This window comes from Lepisosteus platostomus, chromosome 9 (assembly GCF_059453375.1).
Source record: "Lepisosteus platostomus isolate fLepPlt1 chromosome 9, fLepPlt1.hap1, whole genome shotgun sequence".
NCBI lineage: Eukaryota > Metazoa > Chordata > Actinopteri > Semionotiformes > Lepisosteidae > Lepisosteus > Lepisosteus platostomus.
This window is the reverse complement of record NC_142619.1, coordinates 17,174,662-17,193,965: the sequence shown is the minus strand read 5'-3', so window position 1 is coordinate 17,193,965 and position 19,304 is coordinate 17,174,662. Positions and strand designations below refer to the sequence as shown.

Here is a 19,304-nt window from a genome sequence, read left to right as displayed (position 1 = left end):
ACCAATCATGGCCTCCTAATAATCCCTTATAATAAATTGGCTTCACCCCTCTGTTCTCCTTCCCACTGATAGCTGATGTGTGTGTGAGCGTTCTGGCGCACTATGGCTGCCGTCACATCATCCAGGTGGATGCTGCACATTGGTGGTGGTGGGGAGTCCCCATTACTTGTAAAGTGCTTTGAGTGGAGTGTCCAGCACTATATAAGTGTAAGCAATTATTATTATTATTATCATCATCATCATCATCATTATTGGAGCGACGCACAGGTTGGAGTATTCTCGGTTGCATTTACTGGCAACATCAGCTTAAAGATTTGGTTCAAACCACCAAATGGAGACGGGCGTGCCGACAAGCGGACCCTGCTGATGCAGGATTAACGCTAGGATGAGAGATTGTCATCATCAATTAGCTGATGATAACCCAATGAATCTCAATGTATTCTTACGACTGAAACAGGGGGAAAAAAGGGCACTACATAAGTGTAAGGAATCATTATTATTCTTTACTCAATACTGAATTTTAATATACTAAATTTTAGTACTGAAAATATTTCCCAATGCTACATCATATGAAGATCACTGAAACAAAAAGAGGCTAATAGCTGTGAATAAGAAAAAAAACCTATTACACACTTACATTTAGAAGCCTAACAATTAAATCTTTTTATGGCTCTAGATGTAATATACGTAGACAATTTGTAGTAGGTCTTTTTGTTTTCTGTTTTCAGAACAAAGTCACAAACATTTTAATATCATGCAAAAGGATACAGTATTTAAAAATAATTCTTAAAATTAATCTGGGAAAAGAAGTAATTTTTACTTCATATCCAAGTACTTCAAGTAGTCCAAAACATCACAGTATGCGCCTGGCTGTAAACTAGTATCTACATTTTCTCTGACAGTGCTCCTTTTGAAGTGCACATCTGAATGTTGTTTAATGGCTTTGGAGGGGAGTCCCCATTAGCTGCAAAGTGCTTTTGAGTGTCCAGAAAAGTGCTACATAAGTGTAAGGAATTAATAATAATAATAACTTGTCTACTGACTTATAGATTTAGATTCTGTGCATGACTTGCAGAATACTCCTTATATTTTCCCATCAGTAACCTGTAGGACTCTTTCTTCAATCCGTCAGAATCCCAGTCTAATCCAATCACCATACTCTCATTTTACACTAGGCCTTTTTAAAAAAAGGGTTGGTTAAAGGTCCTCATACAAGAATTATTATTCAGCAAAAAAATGCTACTAGTTCCAACATGACAAGGAATTCAAATAGCAGTAACACAAACTGCATGAAGAAAGCGGACAAAAAAGGTCAGATGTATTCTTTTCCACAAGAGTCCAAACAGGGTAACAAAGTAACAAAAGACAACGATAGTATTACCCTAATCCTTTATTGCTTGAAAACTATTTCTACAGTATTCTTTTTCATGCCCTAAATTTTAAACTTTCAAAAAACCTTTTCTGGGACAAAGAACAAACTACTTCAAAAACTAGGAGATCAGCACAAATTTTACAATAAATACGGTATCAGGGTTATTGTTCCTCTTTGTTTGCTTTTTGTGGAACAGTCTGCTTCCAATTAGTATTTCCTATCATCATCAAGGTGCTGTAAAAACAAGAGCATTGAAAAGTGCTGAATAACAGACTAGAAGTGTCAACAGCATACAATACAGCTCAAAAGTGATTTAGTGGTCAGGGTTTAATTAATGTGAGGTGTTTTGTATACAGTACCCAAGCATTATGGTGCCATTCACTGTAATGTGTGGTGTCTCCAGCAATGGATCAAATTAATATTTATTTACTTGGCAAGAGTTTAACTGAGCACAAATTTCTAAAAAGAGACATGTCTGTTAAATTGTATGGTCAGCAAGTCCTTCTAACATAAAAATACCAATAAAAATAATTTTAAAATATCTCAATTTCATTAACAATGAAATCCATACAAATATTTAAGAAGAAAGAATGACTATTTTTTCCAGTACTGTCGGTCAATAGGCTACTACCATTTACATTGCAGAAAGTACAAGAAAGATTATCTTATTGAAAAACACATTGAAAAAAAGTGAAGAATCAGTAAAACGCTCATTTCTTCTCAAAATAAAATAAAACAATATTCAATGCCTAAAAACAAAATATATACTATTAAAATTAAACATATCATAAATAAGATTGGGTGGCATGGATGGCACAGTGGTCAAAATAGCTGTCTTGCAGCGCTGGGGACCTGGGGTGGTATCTGGGTTGAGTTTGTACAGTACGGTGTTCGGGTGGGTTTCCTCTGGGTGCTCTGGCTTCCTCTCACAGTCCAAAGACATGCTAGGAGGTTAGCTGGCTTCTGTAAAAACTGGCCCTGGTGTGAGCGTGTGCATGTCTGTGTCTGTGTGTGCCTTGTGACGGACCGGCATCCCGTCCAGGGTGTGTCCTGCCTTGCTAGGACAGGCTCCAGGCCACCGTGACCCTGAACTGGATAAATGGTTACTGTAAATGTGCTGATAAAAAAGCTCTCTTTAAAAATGTCTTAAGACTTTTTTTTTACAATTTAAAACACATCAATAGAACTGAATCCTTAATAGACCTAGGAAGGGGAGTTCCCAGGGTGTGAGGGCTATAAAACTACAACTGAAGACATGGCCTCCAATGGTATGCTGTAGTTTGGTCCTTGTATTGTAAGAAACTGTAAGGTGGTCATTTAGAAACAAAATTTCTAAGTTAACCCTTCTGCAAAATGCACCAAATATAGGACAAATGCCTCAGTCACTTCATGTAGTTCTAGGATATATATCTGTAACATAAGCAGATATGTGGAAGAAACGCTTCACCTTGACTTTAAAGAAAATTCATAGAGACTTTGTTCATTTATAAAATAATTATCACCATCACCACCGATGTTTACCATGTTAATTGTTCCAGATGAATATTTGATTTTACTCACGGGGACATATAATTCTACACACTGTATAACGAGCGCCATAAATGTGGATGGAATCGGAATGGAATCCCAATTCTTGCTCAGATTTACAAGCTGAATAAAACTGCATGTTTTGTCTAAAGAAAATAAAACATCTTTCACAGTTACTTTCTTATTGCAGACATTATTTTATTTTCCACTACAACAGAAAAACATTAAGGTTTAAGGGGCAGAAAGAGCCTATTGAGGAAAATCATGCATTAAAATCTCAAACTGCTTGTCACATTTCTAAATTAACAGTGTATTCTAAACGAACGCTTTTGTGCCCAGAAAAAGTTTGCCATTGTTGTACCTGAATTGGTGACAGGAAAGCAAATAAATACAACAGTTAAGGCTGATGAATTTTATGAATCATCATTTGGTGTGAGCCATGCATTGTATACATCCCCAGTCCTACAAAAACAACCTATTAATGCGTTTTACCATCCATCATCAAGACTACACGATTGACTACCGCTGAGAAAACATTTTAATAATTTCTAAGCAACTGTGTGCATGTTTGAATATCCACTTAGTAAGCACTTTTCTTCTGTTAGACCATGTTAGGACAACTAGTATTAATACTACGAAGTGGGGTTATCAGGATGACTGTGTAATCACCTTAGTATCTTACAGCTCACCACAGTCACACTATGGATAATAATTACATACAAAATAATTATCTTCAAAAACTTCACAACTGGTTTCAAGTGGGTCAGAATAATGACAAATCTTCTGATTGAAAACTGCGGGCTTGTTTAGAAATTGCTTATTTCTAAACAAGCCTTGGTAATGTACTGGATAATCTTAAAGCCCACAACTATCCATACAACATTTTGCAACCAATAATCTGAAAGCTTATTGTCACCAGACAGAACAATGTTCTAACCCCTCAAAGGCAAGGATATACTCCCATTGCTGCATGCACACATTAGGCTTTAGACACGTGCCTCACCTTGACATCAGTGACCCCCTGTTACATCCTTTCCAATTAATATTCCTGTGGTGATTATTTTCTCTGCCTACTGATCTGATAAACTGCACCAAGCACTGATTTTGGCCAAAGAACCTTCAAGGAGTGCTAAAATAATTTCACTGAACGCTTTTATTATGGGCTTTGTGTTAATTAAGTTTGAATTAATACTTAAAAAATTAAGGAACAGAAAGAACAGCAAGCATAAATATTTAATAAAAAAGCAAAGATTGACCTGTTAACTAAAAAAAATGACAGTACTGTGGACAGATTTTTTAAATAAAATGAATATTAAGAATTCTTAATAAAATATTAAGGAGAGATGCATGCAATCCCATCAATCAGGATTTATTTTTTCCTATATTATTTCTAATACTCCTAACAATTTCAACACAAAACTTACAAATATACAATTCGCTTTTTCTCACATTTCTCAAGTCTGTTAAAGGCTTTATCCTCATGTATTTCCGTAATTATCAGCAAATATATATTTGATGACAGGACATTCGTGTGACATTTTCCGTAAAGCCTGCAATAATAATTAAGCATACTTTTCCTCCACTTGTTAAGAAGCCTGACACTTATAAAGCACCCTGCATCTTACTTCATTTTTACTGAGCTTTTCAACGAAAAGAAAAATACGAATTGACAATCTAATCATTTTCGGAATCACATTATAGAGGAAATGCATGAATTCCCCCATGTTGTCTTAATTGTGAGCAAAATGTTTAAACCTACAGTATGCACGGTTTGTTTACTGGCGAAGTTGTGATTTATTCGGCTCAGTCCTCAGGCTACAACGAAATTTTACTCCCGAAAGCGTCTAATTGCTAGCTTTCGAGACCATCCATATTCTCTCACACATATGCAAGTTATGCACGAGTCTGAGGTTTTTGTTTTGGTACTGTACATCACCGGTAAGTAGTTTCCACTTCATGAAACAGCTTAGTTTGGACAGCGCCTCCATTGTGTGCAAACAAGTGCACTGTCTGTTCATGATGCGTCACTACTGTACATTAAAACAAAAACACCGTGGTTCTGATTTAAGCACTGCAATGCCCTTTTAGTGATGTTTTCAATCATACGTCAAAGTTCTTTTTTCAAACTTATCTGAATCAGTACATAACCTACACCCCCCAGAAAACAAAAAGAACACGCAACTCCGCTCATCTGCGTCCTATCCTCAAGGTTTACATTGCATTTTTTTTAAATCAACAAGCGTGTTCATTTCCAGCACACAGCACGGTATTTAAACTCGCTCAGCATTGCAGTTCCTGCTTGCATCTAACGGCTTACCGGTGAAAATTGTGGTCCTGCTCTTTAGGCTGTAATCCGGCAGATTTGCTTCCCGGTTTGTGGCTTCACTCTGGTCTCCACGTCCACTCGGAGAAGGGGATTGGGGTCATCCAGGGGTCAAAAGGAAATACACAACACCCCCCCCCCCCCCCCCCCCCCGCCCCCTTTTCTTTGTGCGTGTAACTTCTACAGCTCATGCACCTGTTGTAAATCCCTCCCAGACAGAGACCACCGAGAAACTGCTAGGACTGCATCTGTCAGTTCTCACAACAGGTTTTAGGGTCCTTTGGATCCCATTTGTATTTTTTATAAGATGCACCTCTTGGGTAATTCTATGGCCTAAATAATAAGAAGACGACTTAATTCTTTGACCTAATTTAAAACTGTAATTAATACAGATATACAGTATAAGTGTTAATGAAAAATGAAAGCTTTCCTATGTTAGTTTTTATTGCATAGAAGAAAATTATGACAGCAAACAGCACATGATGATGGATTCTTGTTTCGATTAAAAACACTTGTTTTGATTTAAATTTTGATTTAAAACACTTTCTTTTACTGGAATTAAATTACTGGTATTACTTTAGAAGTTTAATGATACATTTGCTCTTTATAATATATTTTCAGCTTTTTTATTTCAGAAACTTGGTACAAAAAAAAACAGCCGTGGGTAATGTTTACTCAGTCATTGCCACTATCATGTCATGAGAGTCATATTACTCTCGTTCAAAATTATTAATAAAAAAACATAATCTTTTTCCATGTATTATACTTCTTTACCATTAAACAAATCTGGGTGATAATTTAAGGGTTTAAACCACAATTTAATTATTATCAAAGTATAGAGATTTTGGTCAGTGAAGATGTTAATGGGAATAAGCTTACTGCTATACACTTAAGTAATACTGTACATAGTGGTACATAAAGTTAAGGCCTATGGTGACATTAATAGATATGGTATAGTACATTACTACAGGTGGGTAGTTTCTGCCTACCTCCCTCTCCAACAGGACCCTACCACTGACTACCAAAAGGAAGTGGTATCCACCATCTCCCTTCTTATCAGCAGTAAGGAAGCTCCACCAGGAGGCGAACCGGCTCATCATTGAACATCCCAAGGTATCTCAATTTTACCTCCTCCCCAAAATCCCCCAAAAAACGGACACCCCTGGACGCCCCAGTGTATCAGCATGATACTGTCCGACTACTTACATCTCAGCCTTTCTCGACAGCCTCATGAGACCGCTGGTTGAAGGTCTTCCCTCATACATCAAGGACACCAACCACGCGCTCCAACTTTTTAATGATTTCCAATTCCAGGGCCCCGAATGCTACATTTTCACCATGGACATCACATCTCTTTACACCATCATTCCCCATAATGATGGTCTTACAGCCCTCAAGCACACACTGGACAAATGCACAGTGCTTGATCCACCAACCCTAATCCTTGTATGCCTTTCAGAATTGGTTCTCACACTAAATGCATTCTCATTCAATATCCTTTTTTTCCAACAGGTTAGTGGAGTCACCATGGGCACCAGAATGGGACCCAGCTATGCCAATATTTTTGTCGGCTGGGTAGAAGAACGCTTCTTCGCTTCCTACACTGGCATTGTCCCTGACCTCTACAAGTGATACATTGATGACTGCATTGGTGCCACCACATGCTCTAATGACCAGCCTGAGCACTTTCTGTATCACTTCACCAACTTCCACCCGTCCCTCAGACACACAGTTAACATATCTTCCACTACTATTCCATTTCTAGACATCAAATTCTCCATTAACTACCCCCAACTCTCTACTCCGGTCTATTATAAACCCACTGATTCCCACAACTATCTGCTGTATAGCTAATTTCATTCCAAACACACTAAAAACTCTCTCGCTTTTCTATGTTCCTTCAGCTACAACAACTCTGCAGCGACGACATTGATTTACAGAACCAAGTCCTCTAAACGTACTCTTTTTTCATCAACAGTGGATATTCTAACAGTGTAATCGACAGGTCCCATGCCCGAGCCAAAAACACCCCTCGGACCATCAACCCGAGCAGGAACTCCTGCTGTAACAACTACATTGCTTTGGTGCTTCCCTACCACCCTGACACACTTCCTATCCCCAGGACTATTAGCGACAACTTTTCCATCTTACAGGATGATCCCTCCATTGAGGCCCTCTTTTCTAACCATCCCATCATCTCATATCACTGATCGCCTAATTTGCATAACCTTGTTCACAGCTCCCTTTACCGCCCTCAGCAACCATCCACACCAGGCACTTTCCCTTGCAAAGGAGCTCGCTGTATCACCTGCAAGTACATATCCAACACCACAATCATTCAAGGCCCGTCAGGACAATTCCGGATCACTCAGATGACATCTTGTACAGTACCTCCAGCAACCTTATTTACTGTATATCTTGCAGTAAATGCCCAGCCATCTACATTGGGGAAGCAGGAAGGAGACTTGGAGACCGCTTCAGAGAATATGTTAGGGTTGTGAAGATTAAAGATTTCTCCAAGCCTATTATTTTTTATTTCACCTCTGATGGCCATGATCACATTAAACTCTCTGTCTGTGTTCTCAAAGATGGTTTTCTTAACTAAGACTACAGAAACTAAAATTATCCTGCAGCTAGGATCACACCTTTCCCCTTCTCTCAACAACACTCATTTTCTTCTAAATTCTCTCTATTCATTGTAGGTTTCATTTCACACCTCTCTTCACCTATCCTGACTTCACACTACCTGATTAGCCACTCCATCTGTCCACTGCTACCGCCTCTCACTTCTCCTCTCTCCTAGCTTTTGTTCTCCTATCCTACATTACCTTTGCTTATTGCCCTGTCTTTCTCACACCTGAAGAAGGCACAACAGCCAAAACATTTTTTCTCTTTTCAGCCTGGAATAAACCTATTACTTGTTCCTAGTACAATACTTTACATGATAATCTCTATCATTTTTAATAAACCCAAAGAAATAGCATATTGCTCATAATCATGGTATAAGATCGATAGTGCCACAATATGTACTGTACAGTATGTAACGTACAGCCAACTTTATTCAGTCTGGCCTTTAGGAAAACACTAGAGAAGTGAGGCTACAAAGCAGTGTGTCAGTTGGATGTCTTTGCGATGCCAGCTCAAAGGGATAACAGTAGCCAAGTTCAGTCAGCCTCAGCTGTCCCAAATCATAATTATTCCTGACATCTTTTGCTCACATTACACAATTAAAAATAATTTCTGTAGCCCCTTCTCTCTTTTGCATTTGTCTTTTGCATCCCTCCTCCACCCCACCTCCATCTTTGCATCTGCCCTTTGGTCAATCCTCACTCCTTATGGGGCAGAGCCGTGGCACTGTGGCTAAGGATTGGCGCCTGTGGCTGGAAGGTTGCCATTTCAAATCCTGCTGCTGGCAGATGAATCTTACTTCATTGGGCCCATGAGCAAAGCCCTTAACCCCTGTTGCGCCAGGGGTGCTGTATAAATGGCTGACCCTGCACCCTGACCCCAAGCTTCTCTCCCTGTCTGTGTGTCTCATGGAGAGCAGGCTGGGATATGCAAAAAGAAATTCCTAATGCAAGAAATTGTATATGGCTGTAGTGGCAAGGCTTATTAAAAATACAGGAATTAAGTTTGCTGCTCCCTTGCCAGTCCGTCTCTGCCTCATCTCAGTGGTGCTGGATACAGAGAGGCCATTCCATTTGGTTCACATTTAAGGGTTTTTTCTAGCTGATAGAGTTTCCTGATAAGGAACAACTCCCAAGGCTGAGATTCACCAGCCACCCTAATAAATGGTAATCTCTGGCACCTTACTGTCTGGGAGATACCTTGGGAGAGTCGCATCCCAGGTTGTTTACAACCCTTATGTCAAAGATCATGGTTACTCATCCTCCACCTCGATCAGCCAATCAGGAACTGGTAGGGCATGGCAACCCCACGTGGGTCTCGAATGCCCGCGAAACATTCAACCAATGAACGAATGTAGTTCCTCCATATAAAACAGGCAGCACAAGGCCCAGAAAGTGGCTCCTCCAGGACATTCTCAGACTCATCTTGGACAATCACGTAAAGGCCAGTGCCAGGACTTTACGATGTTCTAAGAGTCGAGAATGGAGGTCACCCGCGCGTAACCAAAGGATCTGCCCAGCAGCAAGCCTCGTGAACCACTGGTACACACCGCGAACGCTCGCCTGATCAACGAGTGAACTACGGTCGGAACTGTCGACAGCTGAATAACAGTATTCAGGACTAGTGCTACATCGGGAATGAACCAGTCTTCTTCCCATCTAAAGGGTGTGACTTGCTTGGACCCGCAGTCAGTTTTCATGTGCACAATTTCTGCTAGTTAAGCCAGTACTGACTAGCCGGTCTTCAGAGAGCCCTCTGCCAGCGCATCGCAGCAGGAATCTGTCCCTCCTTCTCACCCACCTCATGCCGAACCAGGACTGCCTGGCACCAGGCCAGAGGATGCTGATTGGATGCAGCAACAGATTGGATGAGTATTCAACATTCTGCATTACAGCTCGAGAATTCAATTGTTACCTCAACCTGAGTTGATATCAGTTTAATTCCTATGAATGATGTACTTGCCTTCGAGTATATAGTGTAGAAGTTGTAATCAAAGTTCATTTCCGAAACGGTATAAATGAATGGTATACTGAATGTATGTCCCTCTTGGTTTGTAACTCTTCGTGATTGAATATACTGTATACCTTTTGTATTCTGCTAACCCTTACTCTTAAAATCTGTTATGTTACAGTATATGCACATTTTATGTATTAATAAATGTATTCTCGTCTGTGAGTATCTGTGTGTGCGTTGATGAGCTGTCCCGCAAGGTCAGTTTTCTAATAGCCATCAAAGAATCATTTTGTGACTTACTGCTACAATTGATAATTGTCCCAGTAAACGCACAAAACCCCTACATGGCCAATAAAGTCATCTTATCTTATGGGAGTCCTAGTCTCCTCTTCCTACTGCCAGGAGGTTGGCCCTCACCCAAGTTGGTAAGATCAAATTGACTAAACCGCTCAATAAATATTTTCAGCACACTTAGGTATTGTTATTCCTAGTGAATTATAATTTTTAAGACTAAGTTCCCCCAAGCTTTCATGTATCTTTATTTATAAAGATATGATTTCATTACAAAATCACCTTCCTTTTCTCACATCCAGTAGTAGGAGCATAATAACCAATCACCAAGCATACTTGAAGAGTGTCCATGTTACTCTATATTTCTGCATGTTTCAATTTTATTACACATCCTGTTGAGTTTCTATTGTAGATCATTATATAACTGAACCTGACAATTAGTCAGTACCATCTCTATGACCCACTGATGAAATCTTTCAAAGCCAGAGGAGTTATTTCCATCACTTATGCTTAGCAAATACTGAACAGGATTTTAAAAAATAATATGGTAATTATAAAGCAAAAGATAATTATCTTTTCACAATCAGGTATCAGACAGAGAGGAAATGAAAACGCTTTGGAGGAGTGTGATATGTTATTCATATAGTTTAATAACTGCAAAATCAGAGTGATTTCCTGGTTACCCATCTGTGCAGCCAGGATTCAAAACCTCAGATAAATGTCATTGATTTTGCCAACAAATGCCTTGAAAATTACAGATACTTCAAAGAATAAGCTTAATGTGTTGGAAGCAGATATTACAGTGAACTTGAAGAGGCTACTTTTATTGTTCTAGACAATGTGGGGAAGTAATTAAGAGGGAAATAAAATGCTAGGATATGTAACTAAAAGCATTACTTTAAGGGATGTTATCTTAAAATTACAATGCAAGACCTAATTTAGAATGTTGTGTACAGTTGTGTTCACCACACTATAAAAAGATATTGTTGCTCTGGAATCAGTATAGCGTCGACGTACAGTAGTTTCCCGAGCTTAAAGGAATGTTCTTTACTGTCAGTCTTAAAGAACTTAACCTTCTTAATCTTAAACAAAGATAATTATGAGGCATCAACGAACTCAGCAGACCTCTTCAGAATAAGCAGTGAAACAGAAAACAGAGGACACAAGTGGCAACAATGTGGAAGCGCATGTAAAACCAAGAGCATGGAACACTTCTTTACTCAAAGAGTTGTGGGAGTATTGAACAAGCCACACTGTAGAAGACAATACCCTGGCTTCTTTCCAGTAAAGGTATCAGATCCTCAGATCAATTAGCTACTAATTATCAAACAGACTAGACTGGTCAAAAGGCAAAAACTCTAATTTTTAACTGTTCTTATATTCGTTCCCCCTTTTCATTTGTAAAAACAGGTTAAATGTATTTTAAAGGAAGGAATACAGGTGTAATTCAAACTGAACAATTTTCTGGTATGTTATTTTTAATATTGATGATCCATGATGCAGTTCCGTTTGATCAATTAGGTACTGTATTTTATTTTGGTCTTAGAAAATTAATTTGTATAGAGTGAAATGTTAATCCATTGTTGGCGAGTTGCCACCCAGTATATACCTGCCACAGTAATATAAATAAAAAGACTTGCAAGAACCAAGTCAAGAGAAGGTCTTTGCAGTGTAGCCTAACTTATACAGTAACTAGCTACCATACTGTAAGTATGTTTCTGTGAAATTCACAAGTAAACTCTAGGAACTAACATACAGTACCTGGCAAGGTTGTATTCAGTTATACAGTAAATCCTTAAGATGTCTAACATGTTCTGAAATGAAACTGAGCTGAAAGTACAATAAAACACAATAAAATACAATATCAACACATGAATCATATATGATTATACAATATCTTGACAAAATGAAGCACAACTGTGACCATCTAAACTTTCAAGAGCAATCTGTCACATGCCACAACATCATGGTTGTTACTGGGTACCACAGTATGTTTTAGCAAAGGCTTTGTGTCCCTGGAAAACATTGTTTTTTGAACATCATTGTTCTCTTTCTACTTTACTTTTTAGATGGTTGATACTTTTTATTGGTTTACAGATTAGTTTATAGGAAGTAACACCACATGACTTGCTCTCATTTGGGATTTTTGTCACATTGGGCTAAATAATAGTCTATTCGGTATGTACCTGTATGCACTGCTTTCCACTATAGAATACTTATAACTAGCCCTCTTCATACTACAATAAACAGGTTCTGAGGCACTCAAAAGGAGGTGGAATGCCTTTTTGTCATCTAGTTGTACTGAAAATATAAAAGACAACTCTTCACACTATCTCAAGTAGAACCTTGTCTTGATAAAAAGTTTCTTGAAAAGAGGATGTCAGCTTTTAAAACATGGACATCTCAGATCAACACCACGTCACTGCTGCCATTGTGTTGTACATAAGTGGGCCGAAAGAGACAAAAAAGACATTCAGTTTCTTCCATTACAAGGAGAACAAAACAGCTATAACCAAAAACCAAGAAAGAGCTGACACTTTAAACTGCCACTGAAAAGAAAACACAAAACAAAGACTATGGAGTAGGACTTTTACCCCTGCAAATTCATTGTAATCTTCTCTTTTGTGTATTTGTTAGAAGACATTCTTCTTTCTTCAACCATTTTCTTTAGTTTTTAAGACCCAGGAAATAAATGACTGAACTGATGGGTGGCTGGTGTTCTTCCCCAGTGCTTTCCAAAATTACACACAGCTAAAAAATGATCAGACTAACCTTTTATTTAACACAGCTTGCAGTCTTCACATACAGTACAATCCCTTGCTAGTTTGTTGAAGACAGGAAATCAGACAATTTATTGCAGCCTGTTTTTGTTCTGGTTATTAAAGGCACTATATAAATTGTATTGAATTAACCTTTATTGCCCCTAAGGGAATTTGTTTTGCACATCAAGAGCTCATAAACATATAACATATACGACAATAATACAATACAACAACTGTACAATATCATAATACTCTTCCAGTAGCATACAATTAAAAACAAACAATTAGCTTGTAAAATAGTCTAAAATAACAACAAAAATAAGATAATGTAAACATTTTTTTAATTGTTCACCAATTGAATGCTGTTAGGTATAAATGAAGAAAATGCTTAGTCTTTGTACAACATCCTCCCAGAGGGTAGAACGGTAGGTATGTGTTTCAGAATAAATCTGATCTTTATTCTATTTCTATAAATATTGCCAAATAGATTTACATTAAAACAACATTGTTCCAAAGAATATGCTCAAAATATCTACCAAACAAATCTCAATCATATGACATAATAACATATAATGTCCATTATGGATAGAACTGAAAGCTGCAACAAGAAGCTGCAAGCTATAAAAAAATTCAACCCTGAAAACTTTGTTAGAGGCTATTGAACACAAGTAAGATGGGTTTGAACCAATTATCTGACTCTGAAAGCATCTTTTGTATTGTTCCTTTTCAAAAAAACAGTTTGCCATTTAACAAAAGAGCAGCTTTAGTATAAATGTGAAAAAAGACAGAAAATGATCCACTTCCCATGAAGAAAAGATTTTGCAGTCTATCAGAAAGATAGCTAATTTTAGAAAAAAAAGAGGAGAAAGAAGTGATACATTGCAATGAATGTCAGAACAATGTCGACAGTACTATTCAGAAATCATTGTTTAAATATATATGAATGCCTTAATATAGCATGCCTTGAAAAAGTAAGCACCCCTTCCAATGATATTCCATTTTCTGTATTAGAAATGATGTATACACTTTGCTCTAAAATGAAATTTGTTATCAAAAATTGAATGCTCAAAGTGAACACTTTTATGGGTGAAAGATGTTCAAATTTAGCAAAAGCTGAAAAGAAAAATCAAAAATGAAAATATGCTGATTGCATATGTTTTCACTCCTTTTGCCATGGCAAGCCTCAATTAATTCAAGTGCATAAGTGGTGTGGCAAGCTGCCAAATTAGTTGGAAGTGTGGGTACAATAATATGACTTCAGCATACACCTGCCTCTGTTAGATCTCTCATTTAGGTAGTACAGTACATTTTAAACACTGGACAGCCAGGTTGAAATTGGATAGAAATGACACTGAAATAGAGTTCAATAGCTGAGATGAAAATCAGAAAGTGTCTATAAGTCAACAATATCCCAGTCACTCCACAAAACTGGCCTATGTGGAAAAGTGGCCAACCTTGGTGGTGTTACGAGTTCGGTAATAGGGACCGAACTAGTGAGTGAACCCACTTGCAGGAGCGAACAAAGCCAAGTCGTAAACCGAAAGTAAACCGTAATCGTAGGAACGAGCCGAGAGTCCAGGGGGAGCAAGGTATCCGAAAGGGAACGTGTACCGAAGCCGAAGAGTAATCCGAAGCCGTAGTCCGTAGAGCAATCCGAGAATCCAGAGGTAGCCAGTTATCCAAGACAGAGCGAAAGTACCAATCCAAGTCGAGATCCGAAAAGCCGAAGTCCCAAGGGAAAAACCGTAAGCCGAAATCCAAGACAAACACAGAGTAGAAGAAGCGCAACCAGGAAGCTCGATAGGGAAAACCAATACTGAGCAACGAGGTAGGGAAGGACAGGTGTTTAAGTAGGATGAGACGGGGGTGTGGTGGTGAATGGGAAAACTGATAGGTGAACTGATGGATAGGGGCTACACCTACTTCTGCCTCCTCCGTTGCCGAGAGGCAGTGATCGTAACAGGTGGTTGCAGCATGATGTTCCTGGGATGCTTCTCATCAGTAGGGACTGGATTGAAGATTCACTATTCACCAGCACAATGGCCCAAAAAACAAGGCCAAAGCTACACTAGAGTGGTTTAACAAAAAGGCAAATTACCTACTTGAAAACTACACCACCCTCATGGTCGAAATTGGTAGAGACCCAAAAACTCTTCCAGCTGTATTTGTTGCTCACCCAGCATTGACTCAGGAGGTTGAATGCTCGTGAAATTAGTTTAATTTAGCTTTTGATCATTGTTTACAGTTTTTACTGACATTAACATATTTCATCTATAAAAGTGTTCACTTCTGAGCTCAGTTTAAGCATTCATGTTTTGATTAAGAATAGTTATGTTAAATAGTTGGACAGCACGGCCATGCTGTGATTTGTACTGCTGCTTTGCAGCGCTGCTCCCTGGGTCCAATTTCTGACCTGAAATGCTATCTGCTTGGAGTTTGTATGTTCTCTCCATGTTCATGTGCGTTTGCTACAGGTGCTCCAGTTTACTCCCACAGTCCAAAGACATACTGTAAAGGAAGGGTAAATGGCTTCTGAGGAATGGCCTAGTGTGTTTGTTTGTGTTTGTCTGCCCTGAAAAGGACTGGTGTCCCATCCAAGGTGTATCCCGCCTTGGGCATGTTGCTTGCACGGACAGGCTCTGACTCCCCTGTAACTGGACTGGATGAAGTGATAAGAAAATGGATGGACAATTAAATAATGTTATGAATGTTAACTAATTTGTCCAGTTTTAAAAATGAATGCAGTGAATGTAGAAATATGACAAAAATATTTTTATCAAGTAACTTTTGCCAGTTACACTTAGTCCAATTGCTATAGTTTGTGAAAAAAAGCATATTAGTCCAAAAGGCATGTTGTGTATTTTTTTGTGGGAATGGATACAATGAGTAATACAGCAATTCTTCAATGGCACTATCAATCACGCATGCTGTGGAAAAATACAGATGTAAATAGCTTTTTTAAAATATTTCTCTGAGTGCTATAACATCTTCACGCAGTATCACAGAGAATGACATCACCTCTCATGGTTCCCTTGAGCTTCGGACTATAGAAGACTTGTAGAATGCCATGTCTTTGTGTAGATTATAATTATATTGTAGCACTTCACATTATAGACATTCTACTTGGGAAGTGGTTTTCAAAAGTCATCTAGAATGAACTAATGGTTCCCACTACGAATCATGAGCTATGCTTAAGTAAAATGAGTCTTAATGTTCCAGAACTCACTTAAAGCTGTGTTCAACATAAGTGGTTAAGCAATACTGAGTTAAATTGCCTTTAAAAGAGCTGGGGTTTTGCTGTATTGACTCAATACTTTGCACAACAAATCTTTTTTGTCAAGACTTTAAATGTATTATGTGGTTACATTACATCTCCTGGTACATTTATGGCTTTACAATTTCTGTGTAATAGTGAACTGAAAATTACATAAGTAAAATGTAACTAGGACAATAATCTAGAAAATGACATGGAAATGGCTGATGTACTGAATAAGTGTTTCATTCAGGTGCTCACTAAGGAAGAATTTAATAACACGCTTCAGGCAGGGAGAGGACAATGTTCTGCATTGAATAGTATCAGAATATTAATGGCATAAACGTTTTTAAGTACTAGAATCACTCAAGATTAATAAATCCCCATGACCTGATGATATTTTAGCAATTCTACTCATTATAAAAAATATGTTATTTTTAAAAGCCAATAATGCAACTGTTTCCAAAGTGGTACAAGACTGGCGTAGCACTCATGGACTGTAGAAGTGCTCATGTAGTGCCCTTTAAGAACAGTGACAAGACAGAATTAAGTAACTACAGACTGTCGAGTTTGAGGTTAAGGAAACAATTATTAGAACAAATTAGAGAATCATCTATTGTAAAAGGAAATTAGATTTGACGGATTAGTCAACATTGATTTAGAAAAGGTAGATTTTCAATTTGATATATTTGATATATTGAAAACCAATTTGATAGAATTTTCTGAACAAGCAACTAATAGATACATACAGAGCAAATAATAAGGAGTATTTAGATTTTTGGATGACTTCTGATCAAGTTCCCACAAAAGATGAATTATTTTTGAGTAAATGCTGGAAGCATTCAGTAAAAGAGGTGTTTTGGACCAAGATTTGATTAAAAAATAAAAAACAGAGATAAACAGATAAAGGTACTTTATATCACCCCAAACTGGGATGATGTAGAGTAATTAGTGGAGTAATTAGTCAAATTTGCAGATGATACCAAATAAGGATTGGCAAACAACATAGAGCATAAATTTTGATAATCTTCAAGCTAGGCAAACATTGGGGAGATGATATTTAGTGCAGGGTTTTATATGCCGATAGGAAAAACATAAACTATAAATACAAAATGGGAAACACTGAGACAAAACAGGCTTCTTATAAAAAAGACTGAATTAGCTCGGCATTATTTATGATGACAATGTGGGGAAACCATTAAAAAAAGTTTAAGATTTAAATCAGAAATAATATAAATAAACATTATTTTAAAATGGTATAATGAACTAGTAAGCCCTCATATATAATCTTGGTCACAATTTTTGTCACTATGTTATGGAAAATATATTGCTGCTCTGGAATCAGTCCAGACAAAAGAAACCAGATACATTCCAGGTCTTACAGGAATGCCCAACACAGGCAGAAGGAACCTATCTTTCTAGTTTTGAAAAGGGAAAATTGTGAGGGAACTTGACACAAGAATTGCAAGTGTTAGACTGATCACATGTAGCAGAAAATCAGAAAACCAGTAAAATAGGGAAGTCCAGGGCTGGAGTCTGAAGGCCAGGAAAAGTCCAAATAACCAGGAGATAGATTCAGTATAAAGCACCAAAGACAAGACCAAGAAATCAAGGAAATAAGCAAGAAGCCCAGGGCAAATACTGTATAGCAGAAGACAAGAAGGAGAGCTCAAGGTGTTGAAAACAATACTGAGCAAAGTTTGTACCAAAAGCAAGGTTAAGTAGGCTTGGGGAGGGGAGGCATAGTGACGTAAAGACACCAGGCAAACAGGGATTGGCTAATGCCGTCTGCTAGATCTACACCTCTTCTGAATGGATGAAGTAGGCACCAGAGGTTGAGGTGCCCTCTGGTGGTGGGCTGATGGGGATGTAACAGCAAGTCCTCAAGGGCATTGATAGTCAACCCATTGGAATTCTTCAGAATGAACCAGAAGAGGACAAGAAAACCAGATGAAAGTGCATTTAAAACTGAGAACACAAGGCTTTTCTTCATCCAGAGAGTTGTGGGAACAAGCTACAAAGGTTTGCAGTTGAAGCTTGGCTGGAGGAGATCCACAGTTCAATTAAGTAATTACTGCCATATTGGCTAGATGGGCCACATTTTTTCATATTTTCTGGTATGTTCATATCAGAACTTACATTCATAATTGTGACACATCTATGACTCTTTTGATAGCCTTTATATTATGGGTAACAAGCTTCTGCAAGGGGAGGGTTGTAAGAGCCTTTAATGCAGTTACTTGTTATGAAAACATCAGTTAAGTTTTGATATCTCTATGACTGATACACTCAGGACATTCATGAATAACTTATATCACTTACAAAATTCATTAAGCTGATTCCCCAAGCACAACTATAATTCATAGTTTTCATTTGAAATATTCCTGTCTTACATTAAAATCTGTTGATAACTAAACACTAAAACCCCAGATCCAAAAAATTAAAGAAGTAGCCCAGAATGCTTGGTGATTAACTGCAATCTTTTATAAACATCAGGCAATAATTATCAAAGCTGGAACTGAAATTTGTAAAGTGAGCACAGCGATCATAAACATCAAAATATATATTGTAAACTGGAATGGACTTTCAAAGTTGACTGTCAAGAGAGTTTGAGTTATTCCTGGGCTAAGCAAAACAACACATAAACATATAAGTGTTCACTTGCCTCTTGAACCTTGCTTGCTTTACATAATTTACACAATAGCACCTGAAAATTGTAAACTGATTTTTTTTCCACTGAAACAGCACAACAGCAATAGAATAACTCTTTACAAATGGCAATCTGTGAAATGTACACCCACATGCTCTTACTTTCTGGTATACTTTTTGACATCCACATAGCAAGTACAATTGAAACTACACTCCAAACTTTAATTTTATACGTAGACTACCAAACAAATGTGATGTGTTGGCGTGGGCAGCTTCCATTTGATAATGCAAATATATTAAAATATTACAATGAGGCTCAAACAGAGTATGAACTGCTCCCACAAAACATGAGAGAATGAAAGTTACATTCAGGCAAGTATTTATTTGAATCAGATTGGTTATGCAACATAAAAATCATTCTGCAACACTCTGGGGGTGTACTGAAAAGGAACAATACCCACTCCTTGTCTGCTCCCTAATCATTAAATGCAGATTTTGTGAGAAAAAATAGTAAAAGGGATGCACAAATTGATTAAATAAAAATGT

The 19,304-nt window shown here is 37.8% G+C and overlaps 1 protein-coding gene and 1 pseudogene across 3 annotated transcripts in view; one reads left to right on the top strand and one right to left on the bottom strand.

The window, feature by feature from the left end:
• The window catches only part of tspan11 (tetraspanin 11), a 102,604-nt gene extending 97,092 nt beyond the window's left edge, over positions 1–5,512 (bottom strand). The window contains exon 1 of one of the 3 annotated variants that reach the window (XM_088647004.1): positions 5,217–5,512. The gene's annotated coding sequence lies outside the window, so the exon portion shown is untranslated. Of the gene's footprint in view, positions 1–4,658; positions 4,809–5,216 lie in introns of those variants that run through there. The other 2 variants (XM_088647006.1, XM_088647005.1) reach the window with 2 other exon arrangements.
• Positions 5,513–6,544: 1,032 nt separating this feature from the next.
• Positions 6,545–7,723, top strand: LOC148654574 (uncharacterized; annotated as a pseudogene).
• The last annotated feature ends 11,581 nt before the right edge of the window (positions 7,724–19,304 follow it).